A 12,712-nucleotide genomic window follows, 5' to 3' on the forward strand; every position below is an offset into this window, starting at 1 on the left:
TCCTCTGCATATAATACTTAAATTATCCAAAAATAGCACATTTGGTTTAAAAAGTCAAAAAAGGCACATCGCCTATAATCTGAAGTGGGACTGTTCTTAACGTTTCCTCTGAATAGTGTGGGGGTGCCTCAGTTTCCCCTATGCAGTTCTTAAGTATCTAGGTGGTGGGGTAAGGGGATATGATCATTGCAGATCTAGAGGGCAGGTGTGTGTAAGGGTCTGGACACAGAGAATGGCCGACACCCTGTTTCCTGGCAACTGATGGCCTGGGCCCTTCCCCCCTGCAAGGTGAGAGTGAAAGGGTTGGAGAACAAAGGAATCAGGTGACCTCCTGGCCCGGGAAAGGAACAAAGCCCAGAGGAGGAGGGGCTGGAGGGAGTTTCAGTTTGGGGCTGGCTGGGACATGGAGTGAAGTGCAGATGGGGTTGTCTGGCTCACTGGCCCCTCAAAATGGACCCAGCTGAGGGGTCCTGTTCTCTGCACCTACAGGTTCTGTGTTAGACCATGTTCCTGTCATCTAATAAACCTTCTGTTTTACTGGCTGGCTGAGAGTCACGTCTGACTGCGAAGTTGGGGTGCAGGACCCTCTGGCCCCCCCAGGACCCCGCCTGAGCGGACTCGCTGTGGGAAGCGCACGGGGGGGCAGAGGAGGCTGAATGCTCCGAGGTCAGACCCAGGAAGGTGGAAGCCGGGTGAGCTGTGTGTCCTGCAGACAGGCTGCTCCCAGAGAGGAGACTTCCCCAGAGTCCTGCCTGGCTTCATGGGGAGCAGTTCCAGAGCATCGCCCAGGGACTCCGTGACACTGATACTTGGTGAAATCTAAGTATAGAACACCCAAGCAATTTGGGGATTGTGACCTGCTCCTTAACAGTCTGCCCTGAGGTTGGCACTCACAGTTACGAGCTGCTCCAGATGGCTCCAGACCTCTCATGGATCAGTAACTGGTTAGCAGATAGGAAACAAAGGGTAGGAATAAATAGTCAGTTTTTACAATGGAAAGGGGTAAATAGCAGCTCTAGGCAGCACTTTATACCACCTGGTATCTACCCTGCAATTACCCAGCACTGCCATCCCCAAACCCTTGCCCTCTCCCCCATGCTTTGACAGTAGATTGGATTTCTTTTGCACTGCCCCCAAGTGGCCCGGAGCTGGGTGAGGCGGGTATCCTTCTTATGGGGATTGCAGTAGCACAGCCGGGTCCCACACAGGGATCAGGGCCCTGTTCTGCGGGTGCTGGATGCACGACACAACTGGGGGGCAGCTGCCTTGTAGGAGCTACTGGGGGAAGATGGGAACTGGAAGCCGCTCCCCCCACTGATCACATCAAAAGTGGTGCCTTAGGCGCCGACTCCGTGGGTGCGCCAGGGCTGGAGCACCCACGGGGAAAATGTGGTGGGTGCAGAGCACCCACCGGTAGCTCCCTGCCCCACCCCCAGCTCACCTCCGCTCCGCCTCCGCCCCTGAACGCGCCGCCCTGCTCTGCTTCTCCGCCCCCTACCTGCCCCGGCTTCCCGTGAATCAACTGTTCGGCAGGAAGCCGGGGAGGGCTGAGAAGCAGGGCGTGGCTTCCCGCTCAGGCCGAGGGTGGGAGAGGTGAGCTGGGGCGAGGAGCGGTTCCCCTGCGCACCCCCCCCCGTGTTACCTGCTGCGGCTCGGGCGGCCCTCCTCGCGCCCCCCCATCACAGCTCACCTCTGCATCCCTGGACCTGAGCGCGAAGCTGCCGCCCGCTTCTCAGCACCCCAGCTTCCCGCGCGAACAGCTGATTCGAGGGAAGCCAGGGTGGGGGGGTCGGAGAAGCAGAGCGGGGCAGCGCGTTCAGGGGAGGAGGAAAAGGCGGAGGTGACCTGGAGACAGGGGTGGGGCGGGGAGCTGCCCGTGACTTTTACGAAAAATACCTGTGATTAAATCGTCACCTTACTCATTGTCAGTGAAATAAATTGAAACGCTTCCACCTGCAAGTGGATTTAGCCCAGGACCCTCAGAGTCAGCAGCTGTTACTCCCCCCAGTGAGCTCTCTGTCAGGTATCCCAGTGCTGGAAACCTCCTGCTTACATCCTAAGGTAGCGTTTTTGCACCGGGGGGCTGATATTTTGGACTGGACACTGTAGCAGGTAAAGGTGCTGCTGTGCTCCAGAAAACAAGCCACCTCTGCTCCAAAGAGGGAGAAAAGGACCTGCCAAAGCCCAGGAACCTTTAGATCTTCAGTCTAACGCGCTCCCAACTGAGCTACTTCAGCAGCTGCATGGCTCCCCTTTGGCCTGCTGCTTCTCTGTCAGGGATGTTTTGTTAGTCATGGCACACAAAAAGGACATCGTTGTGAGAGGCCCATGAAGGCAAGATGCACTTTTGCCTGCCTTGCTCAGCTTGACTTGCTGCCTCACCCCGTTCCTGCCTTAGTTCCTGGGTTGACCTGGTGGCAGAAGTGGACTAGGGGGCCAGTGGCGCAGGGAGGAAGTTGAGCTGGACCCTGAGCTAGACTAGACCCTGGAGGCGAGAGTCTGGTCACCACTTGCCACTCCACCTTGTTGTCCTGGCTTCCCCTGTCTCCTGTCGGGGCTTCCCCCCGTAAACCACCCTGCCCCAACCAGCTAGCTGGGCTCCCTTGGTCACCTAATGGCTGGTCACCCCAATCGGTGCTGAGCACCCCTCTTCTTCCCCCTGGTGCTCCAGCCCCAGAGCACCCACAGAGTTGGGGCCTCTGCCCAGATTAGGATCAGCTGCCTCGGGGTGAATCTGGAGTCACCCCCTGAGTGTGGAGCCAGCCTGAGTCCCGCGGAGCTGCCAACCGGGAGCTACCTGAGCCAAGCGCCACCCGGCTGGACCCCGAACCTCCAACTGTCCTGCCCTCCCACCCCAAAACCTCTCCTGGAGCCTGCGCCCCACAACCCCCCTACCCCCAAACCCCTCCCCGTCCTCAGTGCCCCGCCCCCGACCTCCTCCCTCCTCCCCCATTCTCAGCACCCCACCCCTGACCTCCTCCTCCCCCTGTCCTCAGCACCTCTCCCCTGACCTCCTCCTCCCCCCGTCCTCAGCACCCCGCCCCCAACCTCCTCCTCCCCCCTGTCCTCAGCGCCCCTCCCCCGACCGCCTCCTCCCCCCACCCTCAGCACCCATCCCCCAACCTCCTCCTACCCCCACCATACTCAGCACCCCTCCCCCAACTTCCTCCTCCTCTCCCCACCATCCTCATCACCCCGCCCCTGACCTCCTCCTCCCCCGAACTTTAAAGACTGGGTAGGGAGAGATGTAATTGAATAGAGCTTTGAAATGCAAGTCTGCATTGTTAGAGGTAGAAGAGTAGATGTTTGCTCAGGTCTTGTGATGTAAGCAAACAAGTCTTGTCTACGGCCAGAGCTTTGATTCAAAGATCAAAAAAGGAATATTAACATTTAGGAAGACTCTTGAGTGACATAGTATTATTGTCTGTGTCTCTTTGAAGGTTGTGATCACCTGTATCTGAACTGTTTAATGGATAAATTATCCTGTGCTAATTGCCATGATGTTTGGAAGAAGGAAAGTTAAGCCAATTGTTTTCTCCGACAGGAAATGTATAAAAACCTTGGGACATGATCCTTCTTCATCTCAGACCTGCTTTTGGTTTCAAGAGGGGGAAACCCTGAGCCATAAGGATTGAGATCCCCAGTCATTGACTGGAGTCACCCTGAATATGGACATCGGACTGTAACCTGTGGACTATTTCTAAAAGGACTTTTGGCGACTACAAGCTTGTCTCTGCTGTGTGTCTGAACCTCAAGAATTGAACTCAAGTCTGTCTGTATATTGATCTTTTAACCAATTCTCTCTCTTTTCTTTTTTAATAAATTTTAGTTGGTTAATAAGAATTGACTGTAAGCGTGTATTTGGGGAAAGATCTGAGTTCTCATTTGACTGTGGTCTGGGGCTTGGTCCTTTGGGGTCAGGAGAACATTTCTTTTGTGTGATGAAAGAAGATTTTCAGAATTGATCATCATATGCTTGACATGTGTGTCTGGATGGAGGCCTGAGGCTGGGCACCTTAAGGGAACTGTATTATTTGGACGTCTGAGTAACCAGGGAGGTGCTATAGCAGCTGTTTTGGGCTGGCTGGGTAAATCTAACTATTGGAATATCCACCAGTGTTTGGGGTTTGTCTGCCCTGGTCTGTTTGCAGTTCACTGTGATTGAGTGACCTCAGCTGGCTCTCACAGGGAGCACCGTCACAGCTGGGTGTGGGTGTTAATCTTTTCCTGTCTGGTGTGTGCTGGGCTCACAAAGGCTTTTTGCTCCCTCGGGGTGGGGCCTGGTGTCCTGGTTTGGGAGCCCTGTGGATGCGATGGGGTGTCTGGAATGGGGCGTGTGTGATTCCCACGGTGCCCCTTCCCCTCTGCCTGTGGAGCTGAGGACAGATGGCTCTGAGGAGCAGAGCAGGAGCTCTGGGACGGAGAAGAGCAATATAAAGATGGCGTCTAAGATGAAGCCAGGTGACTTCTGTGGAGGGAGACATGCTGGACAACGCCAAGGATTCGGGAGACACCCAGATGTGAGCCCAGGGCGCAGGGAGAGCTGGGGGAGGGTGTCTGTGTTATACTAATAAAATAAGACCAACAGGATCTTGTAAAAGGGACAAGGCAAAATGCCACATTTATTGTAAATATAATAAAAATATAGAAAACACACACAGTGAGCTGTAGCTCACGAAAGCTTATGCTCAAATAAATTGGTTAGTCTCTAAGGTGCCACAAGTACTCCTTTTCTTTTCACACACAACTATGTCACTACTTATTCCTTACTTATCTACAGATACTTTCATACATTGAGTCATACAAGTTCTGCATAGAGGTTATAGTGACCAGCCTAGACGTTGCCCGTGACAGAGCACTGGCCAGGTGGCCTGGACACGAGAATGGAGCCAAGTCCGTGTCAGATGCGCATCCGATGCTCCTGGAGGGTGGTGGCAGAACCGGATACTCAAAGTTCTCAGTTCTCAGAGTCCATTTTTATAGGAATTTAGTCCTATGCCAGCTGTGCCAGTTAAGGGCTTTCCGCGGTTGTTGTTACAAAAAGTGCCAATCTCCATTACAAAGTATCAGTTTACAGAGTAGAGTCAATTGAGCAGAACCAATTGAGCAAGTCAAGTCAATTGAGCGGTTTGCGTTCATAAGCGTTGTCATAAATATAAAGGGAAGGGTAAATCCCTTTAAAATCCCTCCTGGCCAGAGGAAAAACCCTTTCACCTGTAAAGGGTTAAGAAGCTAGGAGAACCTCGCTGGCACCTGACCAAAATGACCAATGAAGAGACAAGATACTTTCAAAGCTGGAGGTGGGGAGAAACAAAGGGTCTGGGTCTGCCTGTGTGATGCTTTTGCAGGGGACAGAACAGGAATGGAGTCTTTGAACTTAGTAAGTAATCTAGCTAGGTATGCTTTAGATTCTGATTTCTTTAAATGGCTGAGAAAATAAGCTGTGCTGAATGGAATGGATATTCCTGTTTTTGTGTCTTTTTGTAACTTAAGGTATTGCCTAGAGGGATTCTCTCTGTTTTGAATCTAATTACCCTGTAAGGTATTTACCATCCTGATTTTACAGAGGTGATTCTTTTTACTTTTTCTTCTATTAAAATTCTTCTTTTAAGAAACTGAATGCTTTTTTCATTGCCCTTAAGATTCAAGCATTTGGGTCTGTGGTCACCTATGCAAATTGGTGAGGATTTTTATCAAACCTTCCCCAGAAAAAAGGGGGTAAGATTTGGGAGGATTTTGGGGGGAAAGACGTTTCCAAACAAACTCTTTCCCAATAACTGGTGTTAGACGTTTGGTGGTGGCAGCGAAAGTCCAAGGGCAAAAGGTAAAATAGTTTGTACCTTGGAGAAGGTGGTAGAATCTCCTTCCTTAGAGGTTTTTAAGGTCAGGCTTGACAAAGCCCTGGCTGGGATTATTTAACTGGGAATTGGTCCTGCTTTGAGCAGGGGGTTGGACTAGATGACCTTCTGGGGTCCCTTCCAACCCTGATATTCTATGATTCTATGATTCTAAGTTTTAACCTAAGCTGGTAAAAGTAAGCTTAGGAGGTTTTCATGCAGGTCCCCACATCTGTACCTTAGAGTTCAGCATGGGGAAGGAACCTTGACAGGGTCAATCTCAATTACAAGCAAGCGAAAGTGTCAACTCAGAGAGAGTATCCAGTGTAGCAGCCGTGTTAGTCTGTATCCGCAAAAAGAACAGGAGGACTTGTGGCACCCTAGAGACTAACCAATTTATTTGAGCATAAGCTTTCGTGAGCTACAGCTCACTGCATCGGATGAAGTGAGCTGTAGCTCACAAAAGCTTATGCTCAAATCAATTTGTTAGTCTCTAAGGTGCCACAGGTCCTCCTTTTCTTTTTTCAGAGAAAGTAGTGTCAATTGAGCGGTTTGTGTTGTAAGGTGTCCATGTCAATTACAAAGCATCGCTTAGAGTTAATTAATGGCTCAAAACATACAAAGAACAAATCCACACCAAAAAACACAGAAAAAGCACACAACAAGATAACACAAAATCCACATACCAAAAGAATACTAAGCAAAAAAGAAGATGCATGCAAAAATCATACACACATGCACACAAAACTGGGGAAGGCATTCACAAAAATCACCCAGGACGCACATGCACATCAACATGACAGACACAAAACATACCAACATACAGAAGTCAGGCAGGGTTTGAGTCTCACAGCCAGGAGGGTGTGCACACAGGTGATTTGGGGAGCAAAGATTGAAGGGGAGTCAGGGGGTGAAGAATCACAGGATGGGCAGCGCTCTGGGCTCTGCTTGACCCCTCCTGACACAGGTGGCTGGTGGAGAGCGGAGTCTTGTAGATGTGTGAATCTGCCCTGCACTCGGTAAAGGAAGGGACCTCGGTGTCTGCTGGGCTGGAATTGTATTTTCCACAGGGCAAAATGATTGGCAGAAGCCACCTGCTTACAGAAAACCAGTACTCTAGCTGGGGTTTGAACTCACAACTGCAGCATTGCTCTATAAGTCTCTATAAGGGAAGACTTTTCTATTCCAGCCGATCTCAATCTGTCTCCTCTGGCCCTTCAGGCTCTCTGCTCCCCTGTTGGGGCGATGCAGAGGCAAGTCCTGACCTGGGTGAGTCACGGAGACGCTGTGTCCCATGGTGTGTGTGTGGGAGAGGGGTAGGGCAGGGTTGGGTTGGGCTCCAGGTTAAAGGGTTGGGTATGACAGTGTGTGGGGGAGGGAGAAGTGTGTGTTTCTTAGGATATAAATGAGGGCAAACACAGGGGTAGCGACAGTGAAGCCCCGGGTCTGAGTGTTATGACCCTGTGCGGTGCTGCCATTCACCTTCCCCTCCTGTGGTCTCAGGTGTCATTGGAATCCAGCATTTTTCACCTCTCACCGTCCCAGAGGTGTCGCACATGCCCCAAATACAGAGTGTCCCTCTTGGAGACGCGAGGACGGGAGCGGATTTCAGCTGCTGGACTGCTCTGCTGGGTTTTCTACATTCGCAAGGGGAACTGCTGAGTGTTTACAATCATTTCAAGCATCCCCATTCAGCGGACTCCTGAACACACCAGAGATGGGTCTGGAAATTGATTTTCATTTGCAAAAGTTTTTAAAGGGAAGCGCTTGGATTTGAACTAGGAACCCATTGCCCTGCAGGCAACTATTCAACCAGTGAGCTACACTCTCAATAAAGACTGTCCTGTATAGCCCAGAGCAGGAACGGCTTTGAACCTGGGGGTTAGTAAACTTTATCTCTACACAAACCCCACGGCTTACAAGATCCCCACACCCGCCCTGTGTCACCAGAGCACAACAACAACTTTCCTTGGAGCACACACTGCTCCCCAGCTCTGTGCCCTTCCATCTCCCCAGCATTGCTCCAATCCCTTAAAGCAGGGTCTCAAACTCACTTTCCCTTAGGGCCAGTGTCAGTCCTCAAATTCTCCCAGTGGTCCAATAATGTCATTTATGCTGCCCAGAACCCACTCCCCAAAACTCCACCCCCCAAAAAACTCTACCCCCCCACCTGCCTAAGGCTCTGGGAGGGAGTTTGGGTGGGAGAGGGGGGTCTGGGGTGCAGGCTCTGGGATGCAGTTCGGGTCCTGGGTGCAGGCTCTGGACTGGGGCAGGGGGTGGGGATGCAGGCTCTGGGAGGGTGTTTGGGGTCGGGAGGGGGTGTGTGGGAAGGGGGTGCAGGCTCTGGGAGGGAGTTTGGAGGCTCGGGGGGTGTGCGGAGGAAGGGGGTGCAGGCTCTGGGAGGGAGTTTGGAGGCTGGGGGATGTGATGTAGGCTCTGGGAGAGAGTTGGGGATGGGAGGGGGTATGTGGGGTGGGGATGCAGACTCTGGGAGGGGGTTGGAGGTGCGGTGCTTACCTGGGGCTCCAAGGTGGGGGGGAGCCTCCACTCCCTGTTGGCCGTAGGCACCACCCCCACAGTGCCCCATTGGCTGCAGGGGTGCTCAGGGAGGGGCAGCACGTGCAGGCACAGCCCCCCCACCTTGCCCCGGGGCCACAGGGAGGGGCCGGCAGCCTCTGGAGCGAGCAGGAAGACGCCGCTCAGCTCCGCTGCACTGCCGGGGCCCCTGGAGTCGGGGGGTGGGGGGAGTGTCTGGGGGAAGCAGGTGGGGCCAAGGGAGAGAACTGGCGGCAAAACCGCTAAGGCTCTGCAGGCCACATTCGGGAGGTTCGCGGGCCGCAAATGTCCCGGAGGCTGGGAGTTTCAGACCCCTGATATAATTGCTTCAGCCTCATAGTTTCCCAAGTCCAAAAGTAAACATCTCTTCAAATCCAAGAGAGTGGAGATCAGTCAATGTTCAGAGTCGTCCCACGTGAAAGCACCACGTTATGGTTCATGCTGGCCCCATCATGTGGCCATCACCTTTCCCTCCTCTCCCTGACAAGTTTTGGTATTTTGCATAGAAACTTTCTTCCCTCAGGAGAGACCTGGGAACCAGGGCTGCCAGCCAGACAAACACCTTCAAGAGGAGGTGTCCCTCTCCCAGTCAAAAAATGATCTCCCGCCCTCAGTTCCGTGACAGCCTGAATTGTTCCTTATCTCGCCAGCGCCAGTTTGAGTAAATAAAGTTTCAGAGATAGTTATTAAGCTCACAAAAATAAGCCAAAGATCCCTCTGCATAACACCGGAAGGTGAAATAGGAACAGAGACAAACCTTGTCAACAAAGGCTAATTTCCCAAACGATCCTCAAAATGTTTCTAATTCCCATCTGTCCTCCACAGGAGCTCTGTGCAGTTTAACTGCTCTGCAGCCAGCTGCCCATTAGAAAGGCTTCTGTGGGACATTCCCAGACCTGGACATTTACGAACAACAGAATTTGAAGAGCAAACCTGGCTCCCCGCACCAGGCGGGATTGGAGTGTTTTGTCCCTGGCACTTGGTCTTTTTCAAGAGTACAGACCCTCCCATGCCCAGCCAGCCAATGAACTTGGGGAAAAGGTCGCAGGAAGCAGAGACCTTAGAAACAAGGAAATAAGAGGCCATTCATTGGGCAAGGTGGCCTAGTAGTTAAAGCAATAGTCTGCTTATCTGATACCATTCTTGAGCTGCCTGTTATAAAAGGCTGGTTCCCTACTTCAGTTCCAACGGCTCTGCTAGAAACACCCCCAGGTCCTTGCGTACCCCAGTGGGAGCAAGTTGAGAAATCCCCAGTGGGTGCTGCCCTTAGCCCCGGGCTGCTGTCTCAGGGGTCAGGGGGATTGATGGTTTGCTGCTGAGAAGGGAGACAGGACAGCCCTTTGGGGCTCTGCTCTGAGCATCTGCCCAGCCCAGGCTGCCCGCTGGCCTTAGCTGCTGCCCCTCCATGCTCTGGAGCAGGGGTTCCATCACCATTTTTTTGGTGGCCTCCAAGTGCGGCCACCAACTTTTGCTGGTGGCAGCTGTGGCAATTTTTCCAAGCCGGAGCCCCACTGCCCCGGGGGTTGAAGTCTGAAGCCATAGCCCATGGGCTGAAGCCCAGAGCCCTCTGCTGAAGCCCTGTGGCTGGAGCTGGGGAGGGCTGGAGGTGGGTAGGCTAAAGCCCAGAGCCCTGGGGCTGACACGAGGGAGGGAGGGGCCCTGAAACCCCAAGCCCACTCCTGGAGCCCTGGCAAGCTGGAGCCCAAAGTCTTCCCCCAGAGCCTCTCAGCCCCCTGGTAGGTGAGTTGGGAACTCACCAGCTGCCTGCAGAGTTGAAGGTTCCTACCCCGTCAAGAACACCCCCAGCCCCACATGCCTGCAGATGTGCTGCCTGGAGCCCCAAGGGGCTGGGAGGTACATGATGCCGATCCCCTGCTGGTGGCGCCAGCAAACACCAAGGCCATGCATCCAGGAGCAACAGCTGGACGCTGAAGGGAGAGGCTGCTGCTTTCCCCCCACCTGCATCTTTGAAGGTGGGAGATGATTTGCTGACAGGGACGGCTGTCTCCTATTAAAGGTGTTTATCTGGTACCGTGTAGCAGGCAGCCCTTGTTCCCAGGTCTCTCTGAGGAAATAAAGTTTCTGTGCAAAATACCACAACTTGTAACGGAGAGGAGGGAAAGGCGATGGGACCAGGACATACAGGATGAAACATAACATGGTTCTTTCATGTGCATTAACTCTGAAAAGGGATTGATCTCCACTCCATTGTATCTGAAGGGATGTTTAGTTTTACCCTGGGTAAAATACAAGGCTGAAGTCATTTTATGGGGGGTGACACTAGGATTCAAGGGTTAGTTAGTGTGATAAAAATGGTTTAAAAAAAGTCAGTTTAAACGTGAGCTAGCTGTTATCAAAGGCGTTTTCCCCCGGTCAGCTCCAAAAGTTCTTCTAGAGACACCCTGGGTTCCACTGCAGCAGCCAGCTCCCTCCAGAGGCTTGTGCCCCGAGGCTTCCCCCCAGCCCCAGAGTGGGCTGTGCGGCCCCAGGCTCCCCAGCCCCGGAGCACGGAAAGGGCGGGTTATGCGGCCCTGACTCGACCTGCCGTTGACTCGTGGGGCTCTGCACTCCATCAGCCGGGGCAGGCCAGGCTGCAGCCGGGACTCAGCATGGCCGCGCTTCCCTGACGAGGCATGAGACACACCAAGAGCTTTGCGCAGCCAACAGGGAAGTGGGAGGGGAGGCGTCTTCGAGCTGGCACGTCTCGTCCGTTTCTCCCTTGCTGCTTGGTGGAGGCAGGAAGGGACCAAACATTCCTGGCTCAAGGTTTAGCCGTCAACCTTGAGGATTAAGCCCGAGTGCCCGGCGTGCCTGCTGGGAGATGGGTTTCTGATTCGCACCCAGCGCACTCTTCGGGCAACCAGCTGAACCCCCTGAGGCCAAGAGGGATGGCTTTGAGGTGGCAAAAAGGGGCCTTTGAGGTGCCCAGCACATCTTGAGGAGCAAGAAAATAGCACGAGGTTACTAGCGTCCCTGGGTGGGCTCGAACCACCATCCTCTCGGTTAACAGCCGAACGCGCTGACCCATTGCGCCACAGAGACACCTAGAGACCTGTCTGCTGTTACCAAGGCTGTGCAGCCTGCAGATCTCCTGCCCACGCTAGAGCTTGCAAGGCGCTAGTACGGACAGGACCGGATTCACCGTGGCACCAATGGCTCCATTGTGCCAGGCCTGAGCTCAGACGGGGCCCATAACACTCGCTTCCTCTCCTCTCACAGCGCTGCAGAACTGGCCCTGGTCCCAAAGCGGAGGGGGGACATGTGAGCTTGTTGCAGAGCTGCTGCTCAGGGATGGGAACTTCCTGGTACCCCAGCCTCCAAAATCATCCAGGCTGCACTTTCTGCACGACTACATGCCAGCTGAGGGTGCGTGGGAATTGGTGGCCTCTGCTGCAGGTGATGGGCATCTCAGGCACTTAAAGCCATGGCCTAGAGGAGGGAAGCACTTACCTGCAGAGTCTGCAGCTGCCTAGGGCCAGTGCTGAGGATTTAGAGGTCCTAGTGCCGCCGTTGCAAGGTTCAAGCATGCTCAGCCTTGGAATTGCCACCCCTCCCTTGACTAGTAGCTGCGGCTATCTAAGGCTGGCCTCTGACAATTGGCCCCATGGCTATAGTCAGAGAAGCTGCAGGTGGCTCTGTGACTACTGGGGGCCATAAAGCTAAAGCAGATAAAGAAAGTGGAATTAACCTCAAGGAACAGAGGTCACCCATAGGAAAGGAATGTCAAGGGGATTAGGGAAAGAGGAAGCAGGTGAGCCTTGCAGTGGGAGAATAGTCCCAGCTGGTTGGGGAGCATGTCCAAAGTAGAAAGGAAACAAGCATGGGGAGAGGTGGTGGGGACCAGGCAGTAGACTAGCTTGTAGACGGGAGCAGAGGGAGAAAGGCTGGTGTGTTCAGATTCCCAAGGGCTAAGTCCTCACTTTGGGGAAATGGTGTTTGCAAGGGGCTTGCTCGAATGGCAGGATGGGTGCTGGGGAAGGGATTTGTCAGAACTGACCAGGCATCTGCTGGCTTTGGATCTTTGAGCTGAGAGTGGGAGCACACACAGTGACTGGTGACATGGGGTGGCACTGGAGACGTGGCTATAGAAGGTCTGAATGAGGAAGGAGATAAATCTGTGGGGAGCTTCCCTGATCACTCTGAAAGTTCTGTTCACTGTGGACACTGGTAAACCCACATGGGTAGAGCTCAGTGAGAAGAACTGGGGGCTGAGGGAGCTGTGTATGGCAATGCAGCTAGTCATGTAGAGGTGTGTGATCAAAATGAAAAATGTCTCTGAGATTCAGGACCGGGGACACTAGGGCACCAATGGCCCTGCC

The 12,712-nt window shown here is 53.4% G+C and overlaps 1 non-coding gene across 1 annotated transcript; it reads right to left on the reverse strand.

Moving 5' to 3' along the window:
* Nucleotides 1-11,361: 11,361 nt before the first annotated feature.
* Nucleotides 11,362-11,435, reverse strand: TRNAN-GUU (transfer RNA asparagine (anticodon GUU)). Its single transcript has one exon. It is a non-coding gene; the product is annotated as a tRNA-Asn (tRNA).
* Between the last annotated feature and the right edge of the window lie 1,277 nt (nt 11,436-12,712).

This window comes from Lepidochelys kempii, chromosome 12 (assembly GCF_965140285.1).
Source record: "Lepidochelys kempii isolate rLepKem1 chromosome 12, rLepKem1.hap1, whole genome shotgun sequence".
In the NCBI taxonomy this organism is placed as follows: domain Eukaryota; kingdom Metazoa; phylum Chordata; order Testudines; family Cheloniidae; genus Lepidochelys; species Lepidochelys kempii.